Consider the following 17,701-nt stretch of genomic DNA (forward strand, 5'->3'; position numbering starts at 1 on the left):
CCCGTCTCGGCCTCCCAAAGTACTAGGATTACAGGCTTGAGCCACCGCGCCCGGCCTGTAAACCATTTTAAAAAATGCAAAATTCACCAAAATATCCTGAAATTTTAATAGTTAAAGGAAAATCATTTTAACATGCTTGAATAAGTCCACAAAAGAGATTTTGTCTCATCTCTTTATAAAATTCCCCCTGGGGATAAAAACAAGCTTGAGAAGTTTCAGTCAACAGTGTAAACTGGGAGTTCCTGTTAAATAAGCCATTGAAAACTGCAGTTTAGAATGAAATTACCATTTGAGCCATTACCACAGGGCTCCATAGTACATTTACAATAACAGCTACATTTGGTAATAACATCATATTCAAGTAGTTTATATTTAACTAACGTGTTCCAGGAGATTCTAAAATAAAAGTAAAGTGTGTTTTCTACTCTTTCCTTTTCTAGGCCCAGATAATAATATGGCAATATTATTCAAGATAATCAATACTCTTAAAATTATAAAGCACAAAATTACTAATAAAAAGACTGAACAGTTAAAATGACATTCTGCTAAGCCCATTAATGTTTAAAAATATTTGTTAAAGGTAGTATAATTTTCTATTGCTCCAGAACTGTGTCTTAGCTCTACTTAACTTGGTGTCTTGCCTTAGTGAAGACAGATAGAATGGGAAACAAGAGACAGTCCCACTTCTCAGAGGAGGGCACTTTCATGTGTTAGCAAAGAAATCATTCTTCTAGTCATTCAACAGAAATTTACTAAATTACTATTATATGCCATTCTGAGGCAGAGATATTCAGAAAGTTTATGGTCTTACGGGTAATAAACGTAACACATACAAGTATGCATGCATACTAAAACACGCACACACATGCACATTTCAAATCAGGAATCAAAACTCTGTGAGATAGCAGGGAACATGCACAAGGTCTGAGAGCATAGCAGAGACCACGCCCAGTTGTGTCGGTGTCAAAAAATCAGAAGGCAGCATCTAAGATAAGAACGAAAAGAAGCATAGGTGCTGGCCAACACAAAGGAAATGAAAGAGGAGGAAATTTTCATACACTTGTGAAATGAAAGACCCAGAGTTTTAGAGGTTGAAAGAAGTTTTTTCTGGATCGAGAGCGGAAATCAAAGCAGGAGTGACAAGAAAGGAAACAAAAAGGAAGACAAATGAGGAAAAGTCTTAAAGAAGAATGTGAATTTTCCAGAATTTAGAAATTAGCAATGTATGGTTTCAGAGATGAAACTACAATAACATTTATTTTCATTTGAGTATGTTTCAAATATTACATAGAATATTTATACACATGGTTTATTATTTATCTGACATTCAAATTTACCTGCAGGTCTTGAATTTGTATTTGTTAAATCTGGACACCATGGTCAAGAGGTAGTCACGGGAAGATTTATTTAACTAATGAACTAAGTGGCACAAAACTGATAATGAATATATATTGTCCCTGTATTCCAGTGCCAGTTGGAATAACAGAAAGTTCATAATGGTTGAGAAACTTTAATGACGATAATTTTGTCCAACATCATATTTAAAGTTCATAAATGCCTTTGAACAGTAATAAATAAAAATGAAGGTTTCATTCAACAAGAGATCAAGCAAAACTAATTTTTAAAGAAAATATAGAGATTGTAGACAATGTGAAAAGACTCATTAATTTTGTCTATATGGACACATGCATATGCAATATATAAGAAATATATTTATACTATGCCTTTTATTATGAAGATAAAATATTCAACATACAAAACACATTTCATTGCTTAGTTAGGTCACTGAGTATTAAAACATTCATACACTTTTTAAAAGCTAATAAATATATTTATCTTTTAAAATGCACAATAAACAGTTGTTGATTGTCAACATCTTCATAAAACAAATACTGTTGGCCGGGCGCGGTGGCTCAAGCAAATACTGCAACATACAATTACTTTTACTATTAGCTAATTTTAGAAGAATGAGGCAGACAAAAGAAAATACACAAGTTGCATTTTTTGAAAGAGAATGGTTTATTTAATCATTCAACAAATATTTATCAAACACTTTCTATATCAAAGGTAGTGGAGATAAACGTATGAATTAGATTGGCATCATTTCTATCCACACGAGGCTTCTTGCTTCGTGGAGGAGTCAGAGAAAATCCACACACACAAATACACATTAATACAATTACAAATGGTAACAAGTGTTCTGAAAGAAACAGAATTTCAAAAGGTGGGGCAGGAGTCATGTACTTTTTAAAAAAAGAGTGGTCAGAAAAGGTCTCTGTGAGGTCAGGAGAATGATACATGGTAGCTGATACATGGTAGCTGAAAGATGTAAGGGAGCCAGTCATAGCAGTAGAAGGGCAGAATCCGCCCATGCAGAGAAAACAGCATGCACAAAGACCCTGAGGCCAGAGAGAACTCAGTATGGCCAAGAAACTGAAAGAAGGGCTGTGAGGCTTGAGCACTGCAATTGAAGGGCCACCGGCACTGGATGATTACAGCAAGGTACAAATCAGGACATGGTTAGGAGTGTTAATTTCATCCTCAAATGCAATGAAAATCCTTTGCAGATTCTTAAGCAAGAGAATGACATGATCAAATTATACATCGCTTTCAATGATCACTCTGGTTGCTGAATAGAGAATGTATAGGTAGTGAGTAAGAATGGGATTGGTGGATAATTTGGTGACTGTACTGATCATGATGAGAGAGGACTTGTGTTTGGAACTAGGACTTTAGCCCCAGAGTTGGAAGGTGGCAGATCTGAGCAAAGAGGAACAAATGAGAATTCTTGGGTGTGTGAGTAGGGCTCAGCAAAAAAGTGTGGGCTGAAGATATAAATTTGAGTGCTGTCAGCATATCGATGATACTAAAAGCCATAGGGATGGGTAGAATCACCTGGGGAGAAAATGCAGAAGAAAGAAAGGAGGAGTACCAACAAGTCTAAGGCCTGAACAGCATGAACATTTAAAGGCTAGGCCAGGAAACAGTAAAGCAAAGAGAAGGAAGCTAGTGGGGGAGGAAATAAATCCCATCAGATGGTTACACCAAAGTAAAGATATCCATTTTACAAGAAAGACTTAAGATTTTGTTTTCAGAATGAAAGAAAATCACTGGTTAGTTTTTTTATTGCTTGTGCTGGCCTTCCCTCTTCAGTTACCTGAAAATAGGGCTTACCTTTCCTACTTTCAATTGGATGACAAGAAACAGAAAAGCAGGTGTGTTGACATGCCCCAATCCTTTACCTCAGATCTCTGACAAGCTTTAATTAGTTTGCTAGTTGAGAGCTTCCTGAGTGAATTCAATTCTGTCACTTTGTAGGCATTTTCCTGCTTGGAGTAATGGATTTTATGGTCTCCAGTTCAGATAATGTTTCTACATTGTCCAAAATAGTTAAAAGCAATTTTGTTAGCTAACCTCCCCAAATCTTTCCCTTGAATTTTTTGAATTAGCATGCATAAGATTTCACTAATTGTCCCATTTCAAGCACATAAAGATATCATCATTTTTCTCTGACATTACTTGCATTTTAAATGTAGTTTTAAAATCCATTTTTTCCCATGGAAAGTATTTGCTAAGTATTCACTGAAATGGAAAATACTTTTAAGGTTTGATTTTATTGCAAAACAGAATAAAAGGAAGAGTGCATATTCATATGCATTAACCATTTAATAGGAAAAAATGGCTTTTTAGTTTAATTTATTCATTTGACTGTCAGGGAATTTGTTTAGGCATTGTGTGCATATCAGCAAACAGCAGATTTGGACAAAGATTAGGTGATACAAACAAGAAAAGGTACTAAATCCTCACTCTAAAAATCTGTTTCATCTTCTGTTTGTTTCCTTTCCTTTGTCTGTTTAATGTTGGTAGTTCTTCTTCCCTTCTCACCTATTTATTTCCTCACTCTCTTCCCTTTTACCCTTCACATTCTCCATGGTTAATGTGAGAATGGTTAATGGTTACTCCCAACTTACCATTTCAGTATTTTCAGCCCACATTTTCCTTAGGAACTTCAGATCTACTCAGTCTAACTAACCTTAGACCATTAATTATGTGATCTAGCTTTTTTTTAATCTGTAAGAAAAATAAAACAATATTGACCTTACCAAGTTGACACAAGAAGTACTGGAAATACCTAGGTCAGCACCAGGCATTTAGTACCTACTCAAGAAACATTAGCACTTCTCCCCTTTTTCTCTTCAGGGATTATCTGTGGTCAGTTGCATACTCATTGAGAGGAGCTCCTCCTAAGACCACAGCAGTAATAAGCGTGCAAAGCAAAGATTCTAATGAAAGTAGTTTTGAAAATCTAGTCCAGCATCTTAGATCACCCCTATGGGTGAGCCCCAACCTATATATAACTTGTAAGCGAAATAAGAGAAACCAGGATTGGTGTACTGGGCCTTAGTATCTTGTGGGGGAAACCCCAAGAATGTCTTTTTAAATTAAAAATAGGATTTAATCAGTTGAATAGTACATTGAACACAGTCATTTCACAGACTCCTCTTTTATCTTCTACTAAATGGCATTTCTCTTATTAACATTCATAAAATAATCACTGTGTTTATACTAGAAATTATTGAAAGTAAATATTTTGATGGAAGATGAGGTAGTTTTATCAATGTTAATATAGTTAGCTTGTATTCTAAAGCTATCACAAGTTTTGCTACTTAACTTTCATTTCCCTAGGCTAATAAGAAGGGAACAAGGGCAGATGCCACATGTTAACTGTGAAAATATTTATGTTAAACAGAGTGCAATGATACCATGGTGCACTAAATAGCTGTGATTTGCAGTAGGTGGTTCTAAAGGTGAGGAAAGAAGTGACTTATCACATGGCACAGGGTGGTGTGTGTTCACCAAACACAAAAGACAGGGAGGGAGCTAGGGCAGTCACCACCAACATTTACATCATACACAGTGATTTAATTTCAGCAAAACAATATCATCCATCAAGTCGATGTTGATTTTAATTGCTTTGTTTTTGTATTTTTTGTACTTATTTTGTAAATTTCTTTATGGATAAACATACATGCATTACATAATTCCATGTTTATACTAGTTGAAGCGCACTTTGGAATTTGGGGCTTCTTTTTCCTTTTTTCCTTATTTTAAAAGGGTTCTGTACATTACTCAAGTTTCAAAACATGGCCAACACAGCTGGCCATATAACAGAAAGAGTTATCACTCCCATCTGGTGGCAGACATTAAAATATTGAGCACAATCCCAAAACAGAAATTAATCTAATTCCAGACTACACACTGGTTAATTAAACTCCTATTTCAGAAGTGGAAAACACACTAACTACCAAACAAATTACCAGAGGACCTCAATTCAAAGAAGTGCTTCCAATATATTAAACACTTTGGGTATACACATATACATTGTATAGTATGCATACATACATATATACAAATATATACTATATATACATAGCATTTGTATTTGTAAACATGCTATGTCTATACATACATACTACTTGTGTGTACATACACATACTATTTGTATGTAATATGTATGTATGGATACATACATATGTATTTATTTGACAAGATACAGAGATTTAGCATTTTTCAATAAACTTATGATACTTTAGGTACTTCATTCACCCTCAAGTTTTCTTTATTATTATTCTTTTTAGAGATGGGGGTCTCATGCTGTTTCTCAGGTTGGAGTGCACTGGCATCATCATAGCTTACTGTAACCTGGAACTCCTGGGCTGAAGCAATTCTCTTGTCTCAGCCTCCAGAACAGCTGGCATGTGCCACCATACCTGGATAACTTTTATTTAAAAACTTTTAGTAGAGGCCGGGCACGGTGGCTCAAAGCCTGTAATCCCAGCACTTTGGGAGGCCGAGACGGGTGGAATTCAGCGAGGTCAGGAGATCGAGACCATTCTGGCTAACACAGTGGAAACCCCGTCCTACTTAAAAATACAAAAAAAACTAGCCGGCCACGAGGCGGGCGACTGTAGTTCCCAGCTACTCAGGAGGCTGAGGCGGAGAATGGCGTAAACCCGGAGCGGAGCTTGCAGATGAGCTGAGATCCGGCCACTGCACTCCAGCTGGGTGGCAGAGCAGACTACGTCTCAAAAAAAAAAAAAAAAAAAAAAAAAAAAAAAAAAACTTTAGTAGAGACTGGCTCGCTGTATTTTCAGGTTGGTCTTCGAAACTCCTGGCCTCAAGTGATGCTCTTGCCTGGCCTTCCACAATGTTGGGATTACAGGCATGAGTCACTGCTCCCAGCCCAAAATCTTCTTTTAAAGACTAGATCAACACTGAAATATTTTTCAAGGCAGAAACATATCTCCAAAATGAGAATGGAAACCGAGTATGAAATGAAGGTAAATAAATAAACAATGGGGAAAAACTTGGAAATGGGTTAATCATACTACACTGGAAGTGAATCAGAAGATCAAGCAGTCTTAATGGAGTTCACATCATTCATTTTACACATCATTTCCTTTCATGCAGTTTCATTCTTTGATAAAATGCATGTACTAACTTATGGTAACACTGTAGTGTACACGTACAATACAACCAAATGGTATTCATTTCTCAATGTCAGGGAAGTAACTATGAATTAAGTGATTCTCAATAAAATATATTCTCTGGATATGATGGAAAATGAGTATAACGATGCTCCACTTTATATTTGATTTTTCAGTGAATTTCTTGATAATCTATATTTTTTAAATATACTGGAATGAAGTGTATGGTGTAGCAAAAAAAAAAAAAGGCACTGGATCAACTCTCAGAAGTTACTTTGCTTCTAGTGTTCATTTATTCTGGAACACTTTCAGCCTACATCTTCTAATTTTAATCTAAACTCCTGTTTCCCTGATTTTAATTGCACCAAGTAATGAAACAATTGTTTGAGTCACAAAATTTACTAACTTGGTATGAATAAAATTATATATAAGAGGGAGAAACTGATTACTTTTTAAAACTATAAAATTGAAATTTAAATTTTAAAATGTTTTTTAAAATATATAAAGTGCAAATTATTTAGCTTGAGATAATTAACTTTTGAAGTAAAATTTAAAATGGTCCAACTATAAAATTCACCACAGCCTCATGTCACAGGGCCCCACGAACATTACTCAAAGTAATATTGGAAATGATTAAAGAGAGCTCCTCTTCTCAGGAGGTCCCTTCCCTGTCTGGCTACTTTAGAACAGCTCATTAAACATTAATGATATTCTTTTATCAGATGTTTAGTGTTATTTATTAAGTTTCAGGCTCATCTTCTATTTCCAAATTTCAGCAAATTCTATTCTGTCTCATTTTGATGGCCAGTGCTTCATTAGTGCCCTGAAAGGTAAAGGTTGAATTCTCAATAACTTCAGAAGTTTCTGTTTTAATTATATTTTGTTAATGCAATAAGCAAATCAATGTTTTCATAAATCTCCATTAAAATATTTTTTCTAAAAAGTGTCCAAAGGAATCCCTGTATTAGATATGACACCTATGTTTTATTAAGTGAAAGCCATTACCATTAAATGGTAAAGAAAACAGTTCTGAAAGCAAGCCTGTAATACTATAAGCATAGCACTAGGCATTTCTAGTCCCTTTAAACTATCTCACTTATCCTTTCAATACTGTCATGATGTAGAAATTATTATTATCTATATTTTACATTTAAGGAACGATTAAGTAATCTCCTGAAGCTATCACCATGAATACAGGATTCACAATTGAGCCTCTCTGACTCTAAAGCCTATACATCCACAATCTCTGCTCCAATGATATAATAAATTACAAAATTGCAAATGAAATTAAAACATTAATGTGTACTTCATACAGAAAAAAAATTGACCTTATAATTTTCAATTATAAAGAAATATCTTTGTTTTGAATTATTTCCCTTTGAATAGATACAAAATTATTTTGTATATTTATCTTATATCTAGCAACCTAACCTCATTTTCATGTTACTTGTAATGATATAAAATTATATCCCACAGAGGGCTTTATTAGTCCATTTCCAAAATTTACATGGCACATTCCTTTATTTTAAAAGACTGATCCTAGTCTTGGAATTTTTATTAGAAATAACTGCAAAATTCTATTAAATATCTTTTTAGTATATAATGATATAATCTACTGATATACTAAAGTATTTTTATTTGTTTTCTAAATATAAGCTACCAATATATTCTTTAAAAATCCTATTTTTTCACACATGTGCTGATCTTTTCATATACTGCTGGGTGCTATTTACTAATAGCTCATGTAGGGTTCTTTTGTGCATTTACATTTTCAAATGAGATAGAATCATCATTGTCCTTTTCTTTAAAAAGTTTTAGAATGTGACTTAAATTTTTAAAGTTAAAATTATGATTCTCTAAAAAATGATTAAAGTTCTCTATATGTTTCTATGGTTGGAATCGTTTAAAGAACATTGGAATATCAGTGCTACAAGCGTCGTAATATTCAACTATATATCCATCTGCTCTGGTGCTTTTTTGATAACTGATCTTTAAACAGCTCTAGTATTTAAATGGCATATTACAGTTTTTTACTTTCTCTTGAAAATATTTTAGTAATTTTTTTTTTATAGGAACTCATTCCCTTCCTTTAGATGTTCATGCTTCATCAGTGCAGATCCACACCTAATATTCTACTAAATTTCTTTTAACCTTTCTTGCTTCTGGAGTTACTTCTGCTTTCTCATTTATAATTTTATATATTCTTTCTTTATATATTTTCCATAATTTGTGCCACAAGGGGTTTATGTTGGCCATTTCAAAGAATAATCCAATTTTGCATTTATGTAATCATTTTTACATTTGCATTCTATTCTAGCAATTCCAGTTTTCATTGTTACTAAATTCTGTTTTCCTAGTTTCTTTTGATGCTCTTTTTCTAATTCCTTAAGATTCACAGTTTATTTTTTATCTGTTTTCTTTCTTCAAAGCTCTCTAAAGCTAAAATTCTATACTGATCATAGCTTTTACTGGATGTGTCTATTTTGTTAGGAAGGGATCTTCTTTTCCATTAACTCATATATTGTTTGTAATTTCCCTTTGGTTCTAAGAGTTATCTAAGAGTGTTTCTTAATGTCCTAATAATTTTTTTTTTAGTTTTGTAATAAAGTTGCCTAATAAATTGTGTTAGTTTTCTAATAAAGTTTCTTAATACAGAATGTGACCTATTGAAACACCTTCCTTTTTTGAATTTACAAGCAGTTCAGACACTTTCAAAGACTAAACTTCCTAAAATGAATCCCTTCTCATTAGCAGTTTCATAATTTGAATAATGTAGTTTCTCCAAAAGGAATCTTGCCATTTCAACATTATAAAATAAGTGTATAGGACTCATATATATCATTACTGATATAAGGTAAGGTTTTGTGGGATACTTTAAATACTCATCAACAGTAAATTCCTAATGTCATTTTTCTCATGACAGTGAGAGAATTTTACTCAGAACCCCATAACTTCTGTTTTTCACTTCATCCCTTATCCATCCTTATTAGAAACTGTGGGATAGCGATGGACATACTGTATCATTGCATATTGCTATGAATTTTGTTCAATTCATAAAGTTGTGTATGTGTTTGATACAAGAGGGGCCTTGGTTTGGTTCCCTCTCACAGTTCCACAGTTTGCTTTAAATGTTGAGTATGAAGTTTATAGCTAATATTTCCTTATCTCTTCTTTCTTATTCATAAGTCCTTTAAGGGTCAACAGTCACATCAGTGCTATCACGAAGGTTTAATTCCAAGGGAAGAATTGGTTAGTATTGATAATACAGCCATGTATTGTAGGGAAGTAATATCATATGGAAAATCTCATCTTAAAATTCACATATTTAATTTTTTTAAATCAGTATAGAATACTAGGAGGAAATATAAAGCACATAGATAGGAGATTGGAAGGATGTTAAGACTACTTACAGTGCCAAATCTCTGCATGAAATTGAAGAGAAGTTTTAAGCATTTTACTGTATTATGTGAACAAATATAAATTAGTCACTTCACTGTCCTTAATTTGAGAAAATATTTTAATGCATTGTTTTTGTTTGCAACAGAAGGACTTTAGATAATTGGACTAAAAGATACACGAAAAGACTTTTTTTTTTTTTTTTTGAGATGGAGTCTCGCTCTGTCGCCCAGGCTGGAGTGGCATGATCTCAGCTCACTGCAACCTCTGCCTCCTGGGTTCAAGTGATTCTCCTGCCTCAGCCTCCTGAGCAGCTGTGTTTACAGGCATGCACCACCATGCCTGGCTAATTTTTGTAATTTTAGTAGAGACTGGGTTTTGCCATGTTCACCAGGCTAATCTCAAACTCCTGACTTCAAAGGATCTTCTTCCCTCAGCCTCCCAAAGTGCTGGGATTACAGGCATGAGCCACCACTCCCAGTCAAAAATGATTTTTAATTATCATCTTAGATGTGCTATTATTTAGATAAGCTAAACTCAAGGGTAAAATATAAGTATATAAATTTTAATACATAAGGCTATATAAGTGTAATATTGTGCTAGCCCATGCTATCCTTCTCATAAATTATACAGTATTAGGTTTATGACTAGCATGAGCCTGAATATATAGCCATCAAACAGGAACAATAGAAGCTACATTTACTCAACATTTGTTTTATACCAGGTGCTGTATTCTAATATTTTCTTTCACTTAATCTGTATGATAAGGATTAAATATACTTATAGGTACTCTGAAGTGTAAACTCCAAGGCTCGGAAAAGTTCACTCACTTTTTAACTGATCTGGCAGAAGTTATCTTTTGGACCAGATTGTTGTGACTCCAACATATCTCCTAAGCCAGTCTTTCTCAAGCTATCTATGATGAAAGGCTACATTTTTATTATTCCAATATCTCATAGACCAATATTTTATAAAACACAACATAATTAATAATTTTAAAAATTAAACATATACAGTTATAAATACATATTTTATATTTAGGTTCAGCAGACAAAAAATTACTCTGTCAAATTCCTATAAAAATTTCAAGTGTTTATCCTCAATTTTGTTCTTACTGCAGACCATTAAAAATTCATGAATCAACCCTAGGCCACAGGGTACAGTCTGAGTAGGTGGCCAACATATTTCCTATGAGTATTAGGTGAGCATATCAATATTAGGTTTTTCTTACAAAAATTTTTATAGAAGATTAACAAGAGTCATGACTGAATGAAAAATATGCATGAATCTCATAAAATGTTCTCCAATTACATACAAAGATGTCCACATTCTAATCCCTGGAATTTGCGAATGTGTTACCTGAAATGAAATGGCAAAAGGGACTTTGCAGATGTGCTTATTAGGTTAAGGATGTCAAGATGGAGAGATTATCCTGAAATATATGAGTGAGCCCAATGTAATAACAAGGGTCTTCATAAGAGAGAAGCAGTAGAGTTAAGATTCAACGAAGGAAATATAACAGTTTAAGCTGAAATCAGAGAGATTTGGAGCATTGTGCTGCTGGCTCTAAAATGGAAGAAGGTGATGCAAACAAGGAATGCAGGTGGACTGCAGATGCTGAAACAGGCAAGGAACTAGATGCTTCCCCTAGAGCCACACTGGTCTTAGAACTTCTCACCCCCAGGACTACGAAATAAATGTGTTTTATATTAAGCTAATACATTTGTGAAAATTTGTTATAGCAGCAGTTGGAAACTAACACAGATGTTGGTACTTGGAAGTGGGGCACTGCTAGTAACAAATACCTAAAAATGTAGACAGTGGCTTTGGAATTGATAATGAGAAGAGGCTGGAAGAATTTTGAGAAGCATAATACAAAAATTATAGATCTCCTTGAACAGACTGCTATTAAAAATAAAGATTTGGTTAAAGGCTCTGCTGGTGCAGACTCAGGAGGAAGTGAGGAGCATGGTAGAGAAAACCTTTAACTTCTTGGGGAGTATCTAAGTTGCCATAAATAGACTGTTGGTAAAAATGCGGACATTAAAGGAGATGCTGGTGAGGCCTCAGAAGGAAATGAGAAACATGTTATTGGAAATTGGAGAAAAAGAATCTTTGTTTTATAGTGGCAGAAAGTTCAGCTGGACTGATTCCTACAATTATGTGGAAGTCAGAATTACAAGTGATGAAGTTACATATTTAGCTGAGGAGATTTCTAAGCAAAGTGTTGAAAGAGTGGCCTGGTTTCTTCTTGCTGTTTATAGTGAAATGTGAGAGGAAAAAGATGAATAAAGGGAATAACAATTAAGTCAAAAGAGACCAGGACTTGATGATTGGGAAAATTGTTAACCTATGAAGACTTCAAAAGGCTAAAATTAGGAGATGCGTTTTCAAGAAAGCATACTTGGAGAGAAAGCCAATTTTATGTCTGGATAACATTTTGCTAGAGACTTATAAGGATTAAAAGGTCTGAGTGAAAGCAGGGCTCTTTGAAGTGATTAGGCATGTGTTCACGGATCCCCTCAGCCACTTCAACAGAGGCCAAAAATGGAGTTGAAATTATCCAAGAAAGATCTGTAGAGGAGCCTGTTTTTCTAATGGAGTGAATCCTAGATATGTACACAGGAAAATCACAATGTTCTTGAGAATCCTACAACGGTGGTAACACCATCAGCTTGAACTGAAATAGGCAGAAAAGGGATGAAATGCAAGAAGGCTGACAGACACTCAAAATTCTACAGGTAGGAGATGGCTGACAAGAATACCTGGTTGAAAATATGTGCAACCCTTCATGAAAATGAAGAAATAATTCTGAACTAGGCCCAGAGAGCAGATTCAAGCCACAGAGGATTATTCACAGGCCTTGAAATCTAATGGAATTTTCCCATGTGGGTTTCTACATTTCTTGAGACTGGTAACTCCTTTTTTCTTTCACTTTATCCCTTTTTATGTAGGAATGTCTGTAACTGTTATCCTATGCCTGTTCCTCCATTGCATTTGAGAACATATAATTTGTTTTGTAGTTTCACAGCTCCACAGATGGAGAGGAACTCTGCTCAAGGACAGATTATAAACAGATCCTTAGCCATACCTAATTTAAATAATTTGGATAATAAGATTTGGGACTTTTAAGCTGATTAAATTTAGATGACATTTTGAACTTGAGTTGATGCTATGATTGACTGAGACTTTTGGAGACCTGAGAATGTGGTGAAATGTGTTTTGCATGAAGGAAGGATCTCAATCTTTGGGAGCCAGAGGGCAAACTATGGCAGATTGAATCACGGTCCTCAAAGTAACTCCATCCTAATCCCCGAAAACTGTAAATATGTTACCTTAAATGGCAATAGGAACCTTTTTGGATGTGATTGGGTTAAGGATCTTGAGATGGGAGGATTTTTCTGGAGTATTTGTGTGGACCAAACATAATCAAAAGAGTCCTTAAAGGAAGGAAATAGGAGAGACCATTTTCAGAGATGAGATGCAAGGACAGAAGCAAAGGTCAGAGTGCAAGAGAAATTTGAAGATGCTACATTGCTGGCTTTGAATATAGAGAAAGGGGTCAAAGAAGTGACATAGTTTCTAGAAGCTGGGAAAAGCAAGAAAATAGATTTTCTTCTAGAGGTTCCAGAAGGAATGTAACCCAACCAATACCTTGACTAGGACATTTGACCTCTAGAATAATAAATTTGTGCTGCTTCAAGCCACTAAGTAGATGGGAATTTGTTATAGCAGCCACAGGACAATACAAATGCCTCTAACTATTATAATTTGGGTAAAAATATTCACATACCAGGAATCTCAGAGTTAAAATAGCAAAGAGTATGCTTAATAAGACACTAAAATTAACTTATAACGCTTAAAATCCTGATGATATTTTTCTGTTGACAGTTATCTTGTGGAAATGTGACAACTGTGACAACACAAAAATGGAACATCTCATCACTCCGAGAGGATGAATTCTGCTTTGTAAACTGAAAGAAAAGTAACTCAATAAATATAGATTGCTGTTGTATAGTCAACACAGTTTTCCCTAACGGTGCATTAGCATCTCAAAGTGCAGGAGGAATGGTTTATTTAGACTTTGAATCCATTACCATAAATGAGGGCCCCCTTCACCAAAGACCCCTCTTCAATTATCTCATCAACTTAATTTCAAAAATCATACGAATAGTTTTAAAAGCCACTTCAAATGTTATAGGGCAATGAGATTGCCCACAGTTCAGGCAGTAATATATATTCAGTAATTGGAATTATGGCATGATTTATTCTCTTTTAAGGATGACTAAGTTATTTTAAGAGTCAGGATATAATTACAATAGAAACACACATATAACAAAGTGGTTTCAAAACATCCCTTACCTGTGTAACAAGTGGCTCCAATAGCCTTTCCACTGTCAGTGTCCGGATTTCCAAACTTTTGGGGTCCCATTTCAGAATGATAGGTGAAGTTGCCGAAGTCATGCTCCCTGTGGGAACACATGTTATCAGTTAGAAATAATGATCTTGGAAATAAATTGTAACTTTGGTAATTCAAAACGAGTAAATCACTGAAACTTAGAACATACTGGAAGATAGCCTCTCTGGTCCAACCTGGTCAAATTAGAGATGGGAAAACCAGACCAGTACACTGAGGTGGCAATTTTGGAATCAGATTAAAAACTGAGGTCTCCTCAGCATACTGGTGTATTTTAGGCCTGCTTCTGGGACCCAATAGCCACTGAAATATTTCATTTACTCAACAGTGAGCATGCATACTCATCTGCTATATGCTGCAAAAGATTTTGGTCTTGCCCTCAAGTAGCTAAAGGTTTAAAGTTAGAGACCGCCAAATATGGGAATAATTAGGTCTCACTGTGACACATGTTGTGATTAAGAAACACAGAGAGGACTATGGGAGAGGTGAGGAAGGGGCATCGATGTCAGTCTGGAGAGAACAACAAAGGATAGCAGGAAGCAAAGTAAATCCATCAATGATTACTAGATGTAAGAACCCCTTTAAAACAAAAGTCTACTTTTTTCTTCACATCATAACTGACCCCTGAGAATATCATACTCCTTGGGGCAAGAGTTTCAGTCTCTTAAATAAGAAAGACATCTTGCAAACTAAGTGCCAATGGTTCTAAAAATTATCTGCTACTATTTACATGCTCTCTGATTACTCACTACATTTACATTCTTGTCCCATAAAATCAGTGACTGATAAGGTTATTTATTTCACTCTAAAGCAATCCTCTCTTACCTAAGAACCACTGACATGCAGATAGCAGTCTCCACATAACAAGCAAAAAATTACAGTTCTAGACCATTCCCCCCAAAAAAATTATACATTCTATCAAGTGTGTGTTTCTTTCATCAAGAAATTGCTAAATACATTCTGACATCTAACTACTGGACAAGCAACCTTAGATTGTACAAACTGAATCTGAATCATTTGTCTTAATACCAACATAAATCAAAATGTCCATGTCTGTTCTTTTATTCTGAACCAATGTCCCCATTCAATTCCGTCCTTATAAACCAATATAGATGATTATTTCTACTAGAATTAACACAACAAAGAAGGTCTATCACAATAGGCACTAGTAGAAATGTGCCTCTTTACTGGCTCTCCTACAGCTAAGGCTTTTGCAAATAGACCCAACCAATTTGCTTAAAAAAAAAAAAAAAAAAAAAAAAAAAGGGAAAAAAACCAAGGGGGTGGTATTTTAACTCTCTCCAAATGCCATGTTTTAAATAAACTAAGCATAGCAATCCAACCATACAGACCGATTTAGATTTGGGTTTCTTCATCACAACAATAGTTGGCACCGACATGCTGCCTGTCCTCCAAAAATCTAAAAACACTTTACACACTTTCCATTCACACTACCAGCTGCCACAAAGCAGCTCTGTCATATACAGAATTCTGCGTCTGGGCAACACACCTTCTCATGCCATAGAAGGATAAAGATGCCAGATGCTTCCTGCAGACACTGGGATACCTTCATCCCTACTGAAGCCAGAACTACCTACATGATCTTAGTCCAGTACTTATGATACAGCTATTGCAAGTTTCTGGAGAAGTTCCCTGAGAACCTTTTTCAAACTCTGATGGAATCACAAGTGGCATAATAATGATGATGAACAAGGAAGTTCTGTAGGAAAGCTGGATACTCAGTCGTGAAATCATTGTAACATGATAGTGACAGGTACTGGGTAAGACTGCATAGAGAATTTCCATAACATGAACACGCTTGTAGACATACGTTGATAGATCAAGGAAGGCACATAAAATTACAGCTGTTCCATTATGTAACTTTTAAAACATGACACAAAAATGTTGGGGAAATCACAACAGAGACATGAATCTAGCTTGCATCAAGCAGAAGTGAGGGATACTCCTCAAACAAAGATCTCAAGCCAACTATGAGCCAAGAAGCAAGAGTTAATTACGGCCTTCAGTCCTGAAGGTCACAGAGCCCTTATAAATCTAAAAATAAAAGAATAATAGTGCCCAGACAAATCACTCAAATTAATTTATTCCTTTGAGGATCAATCTTTTCAGTCATTTCTTGTGACAAAGGTAAAATTCAATAGCAAAGAAAAGGTTACACGGTACTAATTTGTTGAAGTGGCAAAATAAGTCATAGAAACTTTAAATGCTGTTTTCCAGCCATGCTGTTTCTGATACAGTTGAGACTAAAACCAGGAATTCTGTCTCTACCCCATAATCTTTTCACTGTTTGGTTTACTAACCACATTAGCAACAAACAAAAGGAGTAGTGGTGGGGACTGCAAAATCCCCACCTCTAAACCCACGATGTTGATATGTAAGATTCCCCTTGAGTTGCCTCAAAGGGGCATTTTAGCTTCATATCAGCTATTGAGCACAAGGCAAGAAGCTCCCCTGCCTGTGATACTTCAGCTGGTATCATCTTTACAGTTTGCTGTTTCTAGAAAATGTGTTCTCGTCCTGCTATGTCCTGCTACTTTCAAAACATTTGATTGCTTTCTGCTGTCTGTGTTAGACCTTATAGTAGCAACAGTTTCCTTACAAAAGCCTTGGCCAATTGGAATTGCACGAAAACAGAAAAAAAAGATTCTATTCCAAGATAGTAATCATAACCATAATCTTCTAGATTCACTCATTAATGATCTTTGCCTCCAGTGTTAAATTATGAACAAATTAGGGCAGAGAAGGCAAAATGAGTCAAACATCTCTAGAGGAAAAAGGGAGGCAATGGTAGTCAGAAAATAGGAATTGATGACTTGGTATGTGGCCCCTCTGACAAGCACACACAATAAGGTGACTCCTAACTGAGAATGTCATCCCACCTGTGTATTCAATATTTATGAATTAGGAAGGACAGAGAAAAATGCATAGGCGTTTGAGGTAGATTGGAGGATTTTTCAGCAAATAGTCATTTCCTCTCCATCCTCACCTCCATGAGAAGAGAATATTTTCCTATTCCATTGCTATTGGGCTCTGGCTAAAGGAATGTTAAGAAATATGATGTGAGTAGACATTTGGAATGTGCTTACTTAGTTGGGCTTCTCCTCTGTGCTACTGCCTTCTGCCATAAGAGTCAAATATAATCTACTGGTCCAAAAATAAAGAAAGACACATGGAGCACACCTGAATCCGAGCTAGCGCTGGAGCCAAGCACAGCTAAGATAAGCCTAGTCAGCCAACTCCCAACCAAGCCATCAACACATGACCAAGAAGTAAATGCCTGCTGTTGTATATTGCATGCCATTGAGATTTTGCCATTAACTATTAATCAGCAATAGCTAACACAATGGTATCAAATACACTTTTGTTTAAATTGAAGCCC

At 35.3% G+C, this 17,701-nt stretch overlaps 1 protein-coding gene across 5 annotated transcripts in view; it reads right to left on the reverse strand.

The window, feature by feature from the left end:
• Positions 1-17,701, reverse strand: part of CTNNA2 (catenin alpha 2) — a 1,170,559-nt gene that overhangs the window by 1,016,599 nt on the left and 136,259 nt on the right. For all 5 annotated transcript variants that reach the window (XM_017888532.1, XM_017888525.1, XM_017888536.1 and 2 more), the window contains exon 2: positions 14,247-14,353. The gene's annotated coding sequence lies outside the window, so the exon portion shown is untranslated. The remainder of the gene's footprint in view (positions 1-14,246; positions 14,354-17,701) is intronic.

Source organism: Rhinopithecus bieti, unplaced genomic scaffold (assembly GCF_001698545.2).
Source record: "Rhinopithecus bieti isolate Rb0 unplaced genomic scaffold, ASM169854v2 scaffold_17655, whole genome shotgun sequence".
Lineage (NCBI taxonomy): Eukaryota > Metazoa > Chordata > Mammalia > Primates > Cercopithecidae > Rhinopithecus > Rhinopithecus bieti.